Source organism: Empidonax traillii, unplaced genomic scaffold (genome assembly GCF_003031625.1).
Source record: "Empidonax traillii isolate 1590-97213 ecotype Southwest subspecies unplaced genomic scaffold, ASM303162v1 scaffold882:size376633, whole genome shotgun sequence".
NCBI lineage: Eukaryota > Metazoa > Chordata > Aves > Passeriformes > Tyrannidae > Empidonax > Empidonax traillii.
The window spans coordinates 223855-237863 of NW_020956075.1; positions in this window are offsets into that span (position 1 = coordinate 223855).

The window sequence follows — 14009 nt, forward strand, 5'->3', positions numbered from 1 at the left end:
AGGCACAGAGGGATTAGGGACACAAAACCCCTGCTGGGCGTGGATTTTGCAGGGTCTAAATCTTTCCCGTTGCTGATAACACTTCCTCTGGTTTCATCCCATCCCCTTTACCCTTTGATGTGAACTGGAGGCACCAGGTCTAAAACAGCCACTGCTGTTGATTAGACCTAATTAGTCCTTAATGCCCTCTTAAATCCCATTTTAAAAGGGGGCCATTCAGCACACTCAGGGCTGAGACAGCCCTGGTTGAAGGCAACAGTTAAGGGGTCTGTGATCAAAAGGAGAGAGAGCGTTCTCCAGGTAATTCAAGACAGACGGATTTGTGGGCTGCTACCAGCTCACACAGACTGGGTAGGGGGGCAGGTAGCATCCCTCACAGCTGGGGGCAACCCAAAACCAAGGCTTCTTCTCCATGGAGCAACCTCTGGTGTTTGGTACCACTTGTGTCTCCACTGAGATGCTGTTTTCTGATGGGGGCAGGAGCCATCAGCAAGGTGAGGAAGAGGAAATGGTCTGAAGGCTCCATCAGCCCAGGAACAGTGCACCTGGTCTGACTCTCAATAGCAATGTTTTTCTAATCAGATGAATTTTAAGATGTGTTGAATCAGTTTGTTGAACCAATGCCCCTTGGGGGCCATCCCTTGGCTAGAGAATGGAGAGCATCACCCCCTTCCCCAAACTCATCTCCCAGCAAAGCAAGAGGTATGAACACAGCCAGGGCTGAAGTGATTAGGTCTTTGGTTTCAAAAGACACAATGGGAATGAAATCCTGTTTATCACATGCTCCAGTGTCACTAAACTCTGCTTCTCTTTACCACTCCATCCCCGTCCCATCTCCTTTGTGAGGCTCAAGAGCTGGAAACGGGATATTCCCCAGCCTGGGCATTTGCCTCAGCCACACGACCAACCTCCCGCCTTTAGGTCCAACTTTCTCTAGAAACCAGGCCCACGTCCAAATTAATTTTCTGTATGTGTTGTTGGAGTGATTAGATCTGCAAATCAACATAGCCACAAACTGAATAATGCACCAGCGCCGAGCGCTGTCGGGGCAAAGCCCCAAGTTCCTCGTCAAGTTCAGTCCTGCAGAGCCTGTAACTAATGATTTTTCTCACTTGGCCGGGAGTCAGAGCTCTGTCTCTCACATGCACACACAAACATTGTACGTGTGCCTCGTTAGCATAGCGTGATCTGCAGATAAAGGGAGGGAGAGCCCCGCACCAGCGATGGGACACTTGCGTGACACCTCACCCTCAGCTGAGAAGCCGAGACCAGGAGAAACAGCAGGATGCTGGGACAAGCATCCCCCCACCCAGCTCCAGTTGTGTTGTGCCTCTTTCACACTCTCCCTTGCTGGGATGGTCTGCAGGTGTCTTTTTTGTCCTGTTATTGAGAGCTGGCCCAAAGCCCACAGATATCAGTGAAAGCCAAGGATAAGGTCAGTACTCTGGCAGGTCCCACATCTGGACACCACCACCCTGGCCACTCAGTCATGGAAGTAGAAGGTGATGGCAGCTCCCAGAAACTCCTCAGGTGTCACCTGGTTGGATCCAGGAAGAAGAAACGCAAGGGAGAACCAGCTACGAGATGTTTTCTACAAGTATGCGCCGATCCCCAAGATTTCTTTGTTGAACTCTGATAGCAGTGCCCCCTCCTGAAAAATTAGGGTTTCCATCCACATTCACACCCTTCTCCAAGCCACAGGCTCCAGGTGGGCTCTCCCATGGCCCACAGCCTTGCCATGCACAGCTGTAGCCCCTTTTGGGACACACCAGGTGTGCTGGTGGGGCACAGGGATGCCCTGCAGTGGGGAAGCCAGCACACAGCTCTGGGCTCTCTGCCCTGCACTCATCCTTCAACCCATAGAGAGGGGTTCTCATCCATGAGCTCTCCAGCAGCCTGGTGGGAGGCAGTGAGCTTAAACTAAAGGAAGGGAAGATGCTCCTCTTTGAATTTACCTTCTAGAAGCCACTTTTGACAAATCTACAGTCCCCAGCAGGAGACAGGATGTCCCAGAGGGCCATCCTGCTCCATCTTCTGAGACGTGTTTAGGGCAGGTCGGCTGAGTTGCCCTATTGACATGGGTATTTTTCTCTGTTCTCTGCTGAAGGAGCCCAGAGCCAAGTGCAACCAGGGTGACATTTGCATCACTCACCAGTCAGTCTCTGCAGCACTGACTTGGAGCCGAGCAGGTACCTCAGTTCCCTTTGTAGTCACCAAAGGCCCTCTGGAGGTAAAATTCACCCAGCCTGCTTGCAACAGCTTCAAGACAAGATGAACTGCACCTTCAACTCCCCTGGCTGTGCAGATTTGATCTCCATCAAATATAAAGGAAGAACAGCAAGACCTCTGGGCCTTTTACCTGTCTGCATTTAGTCATGTGTAGTTCCCACCCTTAGTGACTGAGGCTGGGAGAGATAAGGATTTGCATTACTGGAGAAAAAGCCAAGGTAAGTGAGAACCCCATGGCCAGAACAAGGAGAAAGATCATCAAAATGAGATTGTGGGTGAAGCAACTGATCTGTCCCACAGGATTGTCCCTGCTTGGATGGTATCTGGTGACTGCTGAGGGCAGAGAGGGCCTCAGCAGCAGATGCCAGCTCCCAGGACAGGAGTGTGTGTTTAGTACTAACTAAAGCCAAACTACGGGGTGAATGGCAGTGACACAGTGAGACAGATCATCTCTGGCTTCAGCTTGACCAAGCTGACCTACCAATGCACCAGCCCAACCCAACCCACCCTGCTGGTGCCAGCTCAAGGGAGATGTCATTTGACAGGACTATCACAGCATTTGCTGGAGAAGCATCTCTTGTGAGCAGCCTGGTCTTCCAGCTTGACACCTCTGTGTTCCAGGCACGTGATGTTCAATGCAAAGTGGAGCAGCAAAACCTTCCCACAGCTTTAGCTGTGATTGCCAGTTGTGTTACCCCTTCTGTTACCCTGTTCACTCAATTTCCTTTTGGTAAAACATTCATTTATCTGTGTTATTCTTTATTCTTTGTCGTTATTCAAGTGTGATAACTGTAGAGGAGGTTATTCTTTATATTACACCTCCTAAACAGACTGGGATGTCTTAATCTGACACCAGCAGGAGTGGCTCTACCTCGATTAATCCTTCTTTCCCCATCCCATGACCTGGCTGCCACTGAAGAAGAGACTGTCAGTGTTACTATTTCTACTGTAGCACTTCTAAACACACTCCTTTAAGGTCCTTTCAAAGGATATTAGCATTTGCCTTGAGAAGGAGGTTGTATTTTTAATCCAAATCCATCCATTCTCTGCTTTATCCATATAACCCTTGCCTCCCTTCTTGTGACCAAGCAGTGGCTCATCCAGCTGAACACTAACCTGGCAGGGCTTGGTCCCAGCTGAGTCAAAAAAGGGTGTTTCCACAAGGTTGGGATCTTAGGGGGCAAAAAACGTGATCCATGCAGCCATACAATGTGCCACCCGTGCCAGACGATGCGAGAGGAGCAGCACCACCCTGAGGTGGATCTCCTGAGGTAGACCTCACTCACACCAACAGAAAGGGAAAGGAGACCTGCAGGTGTAGCTTGTACCAGCTTGCCAGGCAAAGATCAGTGCAAAAGAATGTACCTACCAGTATAACTTCATGGGTTTACCTTGGGGCCCCTGTCATTGCAGGCGTTCCCCCCGGCTCACACCCCAAACAGATGTTGCCTCACAGCAAAGGTTTTGGGTGAAGTCACCCTCAGGAGAGAAGGACTTTCACTCCAGCCTGGCTGTGTGGCCACTGGAGGCACGTCCTGGGCTCCCCAGCTAAGCAACCAGCAGAGACCATCCACCCCTTCCCAGAGCAGCCATCACCACCCTTCTGCTGCAGAAATTTGCTGGGGACCTTTTCCTCTTTCCGTGGTTTCCTCTGGGAAGCAAAGCTATAGAGCTGGCCAGACAGAGGTAGGACATTCAGGAACCAGGAAAGGGCGCAGCTTGCACCCACTGCTCAGTTTGGGAGCCTTCAAGGGATAACAGGTCCAAATAGGTGGGTGTCCTGCCAGTGGCAAATCTTGTAAAGACTTTCTGCAGGAGACAGAGAGGGATGGTCATCCCTGGCAGACCCTAGCTCCTCCAAAGTGTCAGGGATGTGTCCATGAGGCCCCAGCGTGCACCAGGAAGGCACGAGGGTGATGGTCCCCAGCTGGATCCTAATACAAGGGGCTTATTGTGGGAGATGCTGCCCGGGGCTGGTCTCTGCCGCCCACTCGCAGAGCATCTCCAGGTACCCCGCCAGCCACGCAGCTCCTTCTCACAATGCAGAGAGATCAAAAGGCATCCAACCCACTGATCGCTCGGTTTTGTGTCGAAAGGCTCCCTGATTACCTCACCATTAGCAGCGCCCATTAAACAAAATCCTAAAGGTTTTACACAAAGCTGAGGTTTCAGATGAGAGGGCGAAGGAATGACTCAGTGCCTTTAAACGCCAAAGTCTTCTCCTCCGTCCTGTTTGTACAGCACCGAGCACGAGGGGTCCAGGTGCATGCCTAGGGCTCTGAAACACCGCCACAATTAAATAATAAGTGTAATAGCAGCTGTACTCCCACCAGCACGGTTTCGTTTTATTATTTAAATATTCAGTTACGCTGGGTAGCACCTCCTGGAGATAAGTTTACTCCAGTGAGGTGGGTAATGACCCCCCAGCTGGTCACTGGCAGGTACGGCTGCAGCACCGGTGCAGCCAGGAGCCCATCAGCGTGTGCTGGTACTCACAGGAGCAGCCCGGTGCTGGTGAAATCAAGGATGGGACAGAAAGAAGCATCTCCAGTTCCCTGAGAGCTGGGCCAGAGGTTTTCAGCAGATATTAGAAGCTTACAGGGCTGATAAAGGTGGTGAGATTCCCCTTGGGAGTTGTCTGACCAAGACTCCCAGCATCTCTCCAGCTGACAGCACCTGGGGACAGTGGTCACAGCAGTGTCACCTGGAACAGGGTGCAGGTGAAGGGGAGCAGGGAGAAGCATAGAAGCAGTCTTTTTGTCTCTTTCCACATGGAGAATCAGCAACAAACACTGATTTTCAACCCTAAAAAAAAAAAAAAAAAAAAAGAGCCGATACAAACCAAGCAGCGCAGCGGTTTGGCAGCACGGCCTGAGGTTTTGGGCTGATGATCACTGACTTGCTGCTGGGCACCGAACCCAGTGGGAAGGCAACCCCCAGGAGGAGAGGTCTCCACGGGGGCCTCGGAAACTCTCTGCGCAGCTCCCGGCATCGGCCGACCGCCGCCCCCAAGGAGCCCACTGCTGCTTCCCAGCCCTGATGGGGGTCCTGGAAAGCAGTTTGCCCTCAGCCCGGTGCTTCTCCTGCCAGGTCCAGCGCACGGCTCAGAGCTGTGGTGGGAACCACCCGCTTCTATCGCAGAAGAAATAGTGCCATCTGCTGACACGCACAGCTCTGTTCCTCGAAAGCGAGGGGCGGGTGCTTATCTCCCTCCTGTGATGGGCGTTCGAGGCCATGCCAGCCTGAGGAACACCCACACGGGGCCCTGCAGGGGGGGACAACCCCACAGGTGACCCATGTATGTGGCTGGGGCAGCTGGAGACCCCCACGGACATCCAGGGTGGGCCTATGGTGAAGACAGACTCAATACTAGGGATGCAGACCCCAAGCACCCCTGGGAGAAGAGCTGGAGGGGAAGATGCTGGTCACTGGCATCCCATAGGGTTTAATTAACCTCTTATCCCTTTCATTGAACACAGGGAAACCCCTCCAACAGGCTTCTCTTCAAGCCACATCCCCTATCCCATATAGTTCCTTAGTATAGCTTTTTCTTCTCTGATCTCTGATCCCACCACTTCTTATCCTGTGGGGTGCTGGAATTACCGGGACTTCCGAAGGAATTACTGGAAAACATCCCTCGGCTTGTATGGTGAGGGATGAGATTTTTTTTTTTATAATGGTCCCTCCCAATCTCATGAAATTCTCAGCTCCCATATACATCCCTGGGAGATAACTATATCCGAAAATGTCCTTTTAAAAGACCTTTAAAAGTCCTTTCCAACCCAGACTATTCATTGACTCTCTGTTACATTTATATACACTATATATTGGATAGGTGCTGTGCAGGGACCAGGGCAGGAGATGCCACTGGTCTCAGGCACTGGCAAGGCAAAAGTCACTGATCATCTCCAGAACTGCTGGGAGAAATTCTACCCTGGGAGCATCTTTTCCCACACATCACCTCCCCAGGCACGTGAGAGCCATGGGAGACCCGGTGGAAAGGAGACATCATGAGCTGCATCAAGTCACCAAACCTGGTGGAGCTCAGCCTGGGAACAGCTTGTGGAAAGCAAAGCTGCTGATTTTCTGATTTTCCAAGCTGACCTACCAATAGCAAAACCATCAAAGTGAGAGACGCATTCCTGAGGTCTGACCCAGCACGGCAAAGTCAAGGAAAGACTCCCTCTGAACTCAACTGGACTGCGACCACAACGCTTACATATAGCCAAGATTTATTTAATATTTTTCCCCATGGTTTTAATCAAGACTTCATCCCACTGGGGCTCCATCTCATCCTGCAACAAGGAAGTCAAATTTATCCTACAGAGTCATTTTAACACAATACATAACCAAATGTATATAGCTAGAAACATTACCGTGTACGTACATACATAAAAAACATGTATGTATTTTATATACAAATAACCTCTTAAATGAGAGGCCAGCATAAAAAACAATCAGAGTAAACACTGTAATTTTAATTATGCAACATATTCTGCCTAACATATTTATTTTTAATGGCAGTCATTTTAATAGCTCTAAGGCCCTGAATTAGTCCAATATGTTCTTAACTACGTTCACTTTAAATACAAATGCTAATGACTTTTCCAGAGGGTCCAGCACTCTGGATGAGCTTGCTGCACACCAGTATATTCTCCTTAACATGTTTACTTTTAATAACAGGTTTAATGATGCACTCGGGGCCTAATAACCACATTTAGTCACAAAGAGAAAAACCAGCTACAAAATACTTTCTCTAAAAACTAGGCTACAGGGGATTGCCGCCCCGTTTCAAAGCCACACCATCCTTTAATGTGCCTACATGTGTTTTGGCTCTGCCTGCATCCAGGCTGGGGACCCTGGCCATGGATGAGCAGCCTGGAATGATGTTTGGAGCTGGGGTGACCCGGGGACCCTGTGCAGCAGCCGAGTCATTGGGGGTAAAGGACCACCGCTGAACTTGCCCTTACCTCTTCCCACCCTCAGTGCTCAGCAGTGGAGCTGGGCAGAAATGCAGGGCAAGTTTCAAAGGAAGGTGTTCCTGGGCTTCAGCAGTGGCATCCTGGGGCTCTCACTGACGTTGCCAGCAGAGACGTGCCAAAGGGAACGCGTTTGAAAAATCACACCCACCATCCATTAAAAAGAAAACACAACAAAACACCAAAAAAAAAACCCCAACAACGACAACAAAAGCCTAACTCCTACCTTTGCCTTTATGAGAGCTAGGAACACAACCAAGTGAAGAGGCAGGCGACTGCTGCTCTCCTTTCATGCCCAGATCAACCCATTGCCACGGGCCTGCAGCCCAGGCAGCCCTGCTTGTCCCAGCCCTCCTGGATGGGGGCAGGCGGGACCCCCAGGCACATCCACCCCAGCAGAGAGGTGCTTTCAGCTCCCAAAAAGAGAGATTCACCCAGTGGTGTGGCTGGCTGGGCTTCTCTCCCTGGCTGTGCCTAGACTTGTCCAAGCCCGGACCTGCGTCCAGACCTGTGAAATCTCACGAGCCAGGGAGATGCCCAGAGCTGCCTCCATGACCTGTGGGTGAAGGACCAGCCCAATCCATCCCTTTCCATCCACAGTTAGGAGTGTCAACCCATGGGGTGTCACAGATGTCCCCAACACGTGGCAGGCCCACAACAGGGTGTGCTGACAGGGCTGGAGATACCCCAGGGACAGCACGCTTCTCCCTTTTTGCAGGAGCATCCCGGGGCTGCATCTTGCACCAAAATACGTTATGGTTGATGTCCTAAATATAACCGTGGCAGGCTTTGCCAGGCTTCAACTCCACTTGCATGAAAAGCACTTGCAAGGCTTGAACCAGCTCTGGTTTTTCTACCTTCTGCCCCAGGGCCCGAGCGAAACAGGGAGGGTGGAATCCAACAGCATGTTGTGCATAAAAAGATTATGCCAAAGATAACCTTATTGCTAATAATAACCCTGGAATCCGATCCTGTGAATAGGCCCTATTGAATGCTTGAACACAGGCATTCCTCGGTTAGGTTTTTCTGCCTACAAATATTTCACTTCAGTCTTTAAATACTAATCACAGAATTCAGACGAAGAGGTTTTTTATCTTCAAAGTGCTGCAGAAAAAAAAAATTAAAATTAATTCATTAATCAAACATAATTAAAGGGCATAAAATATGCCTTTCTCCAGCACAGGGAAACAACCAGCACAGCGTGAAGCCATTGCAGGGACTCCAAGCATCTTTCCCACCGCGAACCGTGATTTTCCCGGAGCGGCGCCTGGGCAGTAGCCGTGCTTGTTCCCAGCAGCTCTGCTCAAGCTGTCTTCCTGACATGTGTTAGGCTGTATGTCTGCCACGCAGGAAATAGGGTTTGAAGCTCACAGCCAGGAGCAAAAGCTGAGATTGAGGCTTTAATGAAGCTGGGATTGAGTGGCTAGGGTGGTTCAGTGAAGCAGTAAATGCAAACACATTATCACCTGAGAACTTGCTCCAATTTCACACCAATTAACTAGGAATGAGAGAGGAGGGCTGGGGCTGGCTGCAGAGATGGCTGATAATCCTGTGAATGGGCAGAAATGGCTCGAACACCGACGCGCTTGTGCCAAAACGAGTTTGTTAGATAACGCCAGTCCCGGCAATTTTGTCTTGGGGAGGGAGCATGTCATTACTGGAGCTGCTTTTATTAGCAAATATTAAAAACATTTCCCGAAATGCAGATGCCCTTGAGGGAAGCACGGGTGGAAAAAGTAATAAAGCAATAGATGATTATTTTATTTTTCTGCCAGTGTGTCACATCACAGGGGAAGGGAAGGGGCAAAGGAAAAGGGAGAGGGAGAAGAGGGGTGGGATGTGGAGGACTGTTGGGGAAAAGTCGGCAGCTCATGGAGGGGAATATCCCACCCTTGAGGAGACCCTCAAGATGCTCAGCTCTGGATTTGGGGTGGGTTTGATTTTTAATCAACTACCAGCAGATATAGGTCCAAAGAGGACCCCAAAACTCACCCTGGCAGCAGTGATGGGGCCCATCCCTGTCCTCTCCACCTGTACCCAGGAGTCAGTTCACTTTCACTGAATTTTATTATTTGAGTTATTCCCAATTTTTTTCCCTGTTGGGATTATTTCCATTTTAGGAGTTAGGGTGGGAAAAAAGACAAGCAGCTTAGAGGAAGTGCCATTAAATGGATTTTTATGGATTAAATACTAAAACAAATCACATCCTCAGTGTGCCAGGCCCCCCATCACCCTTTCAGTAAATGCAGGTTTTGACATCTGTGAGCAACCAGACTGATCCTCCAAACCACATCAGCCATGAGACATCCTGTAACCAGCAGGCTGAACCAGAATAATTTCTTGTATTTAGATGAAATCTTGCTTTCATTTTAAAACGCATGAGTGATACGGAGGTTACTGCAAATGCAAAGGCAAGGACCCCTTGCTGGGTTCGTGGTGACAAAAAGGGCTGGAGAAGATCTCAAGAGAAACCCTGTGTTAACCCTGGGGAGGGTTTGTGCCCCAAGAGGGGTCCTCAGTGCTGCCCCAGCTTTTCTGGCAAGGAAGCGTCCAGGTAGCTGTGTTGTCCCTGAGAGCCACCTGCCCCGCTCCCCAACAGGAAGCTCCGACAAAATAATTGCAAGAAAGGTGCAAACAGAGGGAAAGCAGTCACTGTGCTCCTCTCACTCAATATTGAATCACTCCAGCCTACAGGAGGGACTGAGATATCTCCCTTTAAAATCAGGAGAGTGTTTTCTCTGGTGATGGAGGATGGATAGGCAGCAAGAGACCAGGGCAAACCATAATATACTAAAAAAAAATCCAAGTACAGCCCGCCTCACTAAAAGCCAAGGAGAGTTCTGGGGCTGGCTGATGGTGCTGTTTCATTTCTGAGCAAGGAGGGCCCTGGGTGCTCCCTGTCCCACTGTAAGCCTGCCTGATTTTCAGAATCCTGTTCACTTCAGGTGTGCATTCCCTTCTGTACAGGCTTGGGAAGGTAGAAAAAGATGTGGCTTAAATGAGCAAGGGGCAGCAACTGCCAAGCTGGATGCCGGGGGATTCTTTCCCCTGGGGCAGGTGGAGTGGGGTGCAGGGGGACACCTTGTTCCAGCTGTTCCAGTCATGGGAAGTGGGGATTTGTGGTCCTTCCCTTCTTGTGGCATGCAAACCATTCTCCCAAGCAGGAAAAACAATTCCAAGAGGCAGATCTCCCGTTCTGTACACAACGGTGCACCCAAGCCCCGGTGCAAATCCACAGGGCTCTTCCTGTCCATGCTCTCCAGCCTGTAATTATCTCAAAGGCAACAATTAAAACTATTGAAACACATGTGATGGGTTTAGGGAGCATAGCTTGGCTAATCCCCGCAAGCATCCCGGAGGAGCGGAAGCGAGGAGTTCCCAGGGTGCTGGTGCTTTGCTGGGCAGGTGAGGATCAAGTGGAGCTGCAGGGGGACAAACTCAGGGTGAGGAGCTGGCAGCAGCCTGGTCCCCAGACAGTGTGGGACATCTGGAGTCATCCACGTGACAGTGACCAGGCTGGTGCCAAGGGCTGGGTGGGCTGCAGGAGCGTCCCCCCTCTCCTCACCCCACCTTGGCATTCCCCAGGGTACACGGAAAGTCAGTGATGGGAAAGACCCCCATACCCAAAACCTGCTCTTTTGGTTAAAGCCCTGAGTGTAAACTCTTGTGGTAAAAATGTCATCTTCCTTTTCCCATGTCAGCCCAGGATTTAGGCCCATGTCAGATACCGAAATAACGCCGTGTTCAGACACTGCCCCTTCTGCTTCCCCATCCTTTACTGCAGCATCCCACAAAGAGATGCATAGTAAAGAATTGCACAAAATATCACTGTCCTGTGCTCATCACTTCTTAATTTGTTTGTTTTCCAGGAATCATTCTTTTTTAATGTTTTTCTGAAAGCACCACCTTCCTAGAGGGTGATTATATGTGATTTTCTGCTCTGCTTTCTTTAGGAAATTGTTTCTAACCTTCTCTAGAAATGTTAAAGCAACTTTGGCAGCCTGAAAATGCAGAGAACTCTTGAGCAAAAAAGAGAACATAAACTCTTTGTTCTCAGTATCTTGTGATCTTAAAGTGCTCAGGGTGATCTCAAGGGTGTCAGGGCCACTCAGGGCAGCCACTGGCTCCTCTCTTTTCCAGCCCTCCTGTTCCAGCGAGGCAACACGTTTTATCCCCTTTTCTGTGATATGGTGTTCTAAAGATTTCTAAAATTCCCAAAATTTCTAAATTTTCTTCTTTTCCCACAACTCACACACAGTTTTAACCATTTGGACTAAAAGTGAGTAACTTTGCTTTTGCCTTCAAAATACCCTTTTAATAGTTTGTTTTGGTTTTGGTTTTTGGTTTTGTTTTTAAGATTCTGCTCAAATTCCCTTCCAATTAAATATTTAACTTCTGAATGCTTACTGACTCCTATTTTCATTTCTTTTTTGCTTTTCCCTTCATGCTTCTCCCCCTATCTCATTTCTAAAATGCAACTAACTGGGGGGAAATCCTCTTCTGAGCCACTTCTGCTGCTGCTGACATCGACAGCCCCATGGATGCTCCCAGCCCTGTGCTCCCCTCATCGGGGAAGGAGCCTGCAGAGTGTCCCAGCCCCCCTCCCATGTTCCTGACTCCCTGTGGGTACCTGTCCAGCTGTATCAAAATCACAGGACAGACACAGCCACGGGGCTAGAAGGGACAGAAAAACCCACGACAAATCCAGCCTTGGATTGATAGGACCCCAAAAGGGCCCACCACTCATAAGCTGCACAGCAGATGGCCAGTGTCTCCTCATGTATTTATTGATTAACAGCATCATTTTAGATAATTGAAGACCAGTTGCCTTGGAGGGCAGAAATAACATTGGCCTGAAGCGTCATTCAGTGCTGTGGGTATATATATATATTCATGGCAAATCTTATTTGGGGGGTTGCTTTCCATCACGGGAGCATCTGACATTTGCATTTCTAGAGAGCTTTAGCCCTGAGTTTCTATTTTAAGCCGGGAAAGGGAGAGGGCAGCAGGGCTGGTAGTAGCTCAGGTTCCCCTGGGAAGCACACTCTGAGCTGGGAGATTAATATTGACGACAGGAGCAGCACACGGGTGGGGATTTACAGCAAGAGAGAAAAAACCTGGGGAAACCAAAAAGCAAGTGAGAGGGATGGACTCCTGTCTCCAGACTGTCAGATCAAGATGGGCATAAGCCAACAAGTTTCTGGGTGCGATGAACACGCGGTGTGTTGTTCAGCAGCCTGTGCAGGCTCAGAGATCAAACAAAGTGATCTCCTCTGCCTTTAAAATGCATGAAGCTGCAAGATCTAAAGGGCAAATAAACTTACTTTGATTGCAGGGCTGGGACCTTGGAAGTCGCATTCCTTTAATTTCCTTGAGCTGGTTGCTTTCCCCGAGAAGGACATGTACAGGGAGGTGAGTTTTCAATGGAAACTGGTTTTACCTCATTTTCCACCTCTCTCCTGTTACAAGGAAAGAAGTGCCGAGCTCCGGAGGCCTGCCTGCCTCTTTCTATGCAGACAGAAAGGGCTGGGTGTCTGTGTTTAATTACAGCCTGAAAGAACTGCATTTAAAAGACAACAGCAAGCTATTTAATTAATACTTATCATTAGCACACATACGAATGCCTAGCAGCAAATTGCAACAACAAAGCAAGTCCTTCTTTACTTTTTTTTCCCTTGTACATGGGATAAATTAATTTAAAAAAATAAATAAATTATTTGCACGAGGTTTGAAATTACTTTTATGGAGTGAGAGTACTGGGACAGTAGGTACCACTCCAGGAGAGCAGAGATGTCTGAAAGTAGAGATGTCTAAGGGCAGGCTTCTCAATCTCCAGTTTTTCAGTCTCCAGCTCTCCTGGCCAAGAAGCTTATCTTCTTCCATCCATCAATCCATCTTTCTGTCTCAGCATTTACTCTGGGCTCATCCCCATGTCTGAGCACCTACTTGTCTTCATACCTGTCCATAAATTACATGGCACCCCCAGGGCATTATAAATAATAATTCAACTCCCAAACCTTCAGAACACTGTTTTAAAGTGCTGGCTTATAAATCACCACGTTGTGGACTCCTCCTCCCAGCCCATAAATGTGACACTGGAGCAGAGGGACGTGGGCACCCCCATCAGTGGAGTAATTGCCTGCAAATCAGTTCCTGGGGTGGCCACGAGTTGGAAGACGGGGATGGACATTGCGGCAAAGCAGAGGGGAAGGCTGGACTGCTCTGCTCACGGGAAACAGCATCCTCACTGGCAGCCAGGGGTTTCATACTCCTCTGTTTTGTTCCAATCAGTGCTGCAGTCAGACAGATCCCAAGACACTACTTTCTCCTCGAGACACATAGGAGTTAGGAACATGTTCCAACCACGTCCCTCAGTGTGAAGAGTGTCCTGGGGGAACATAGGATTCCCATGGAGTATAGCCACTGGCTCATGGGCATCACTGTCTCATGCGTCACGTGTCCGATCTGCTTGTCATGAGGGACCTGAAACTGGAATTTTTGCTGAAGAAAAGTGTGATCAGTTGGTGTATGAGATGAACTACTTGACAAGTCTGTCCTGGATTTGTGATCAGCTCTGGAGGGTGCAGAACTATTATCTTGTTAACATTGGGAGCATGTTGGGCTGCCAGACCCTGCAGCCCCCCAACAGTGTCGGGTGAGGACAGACCACTTTTCTGCGTGACTTTCTTCCCTCCGTTTTCCATCTTTCCATCAAACCAAGCTCACCTTCCTTCTCAGCCAGAGACCCGAGGACGAGCAAGCAGAGCCCCGAGCACCTGTTCAGGGGACAGGGTGGGAGGT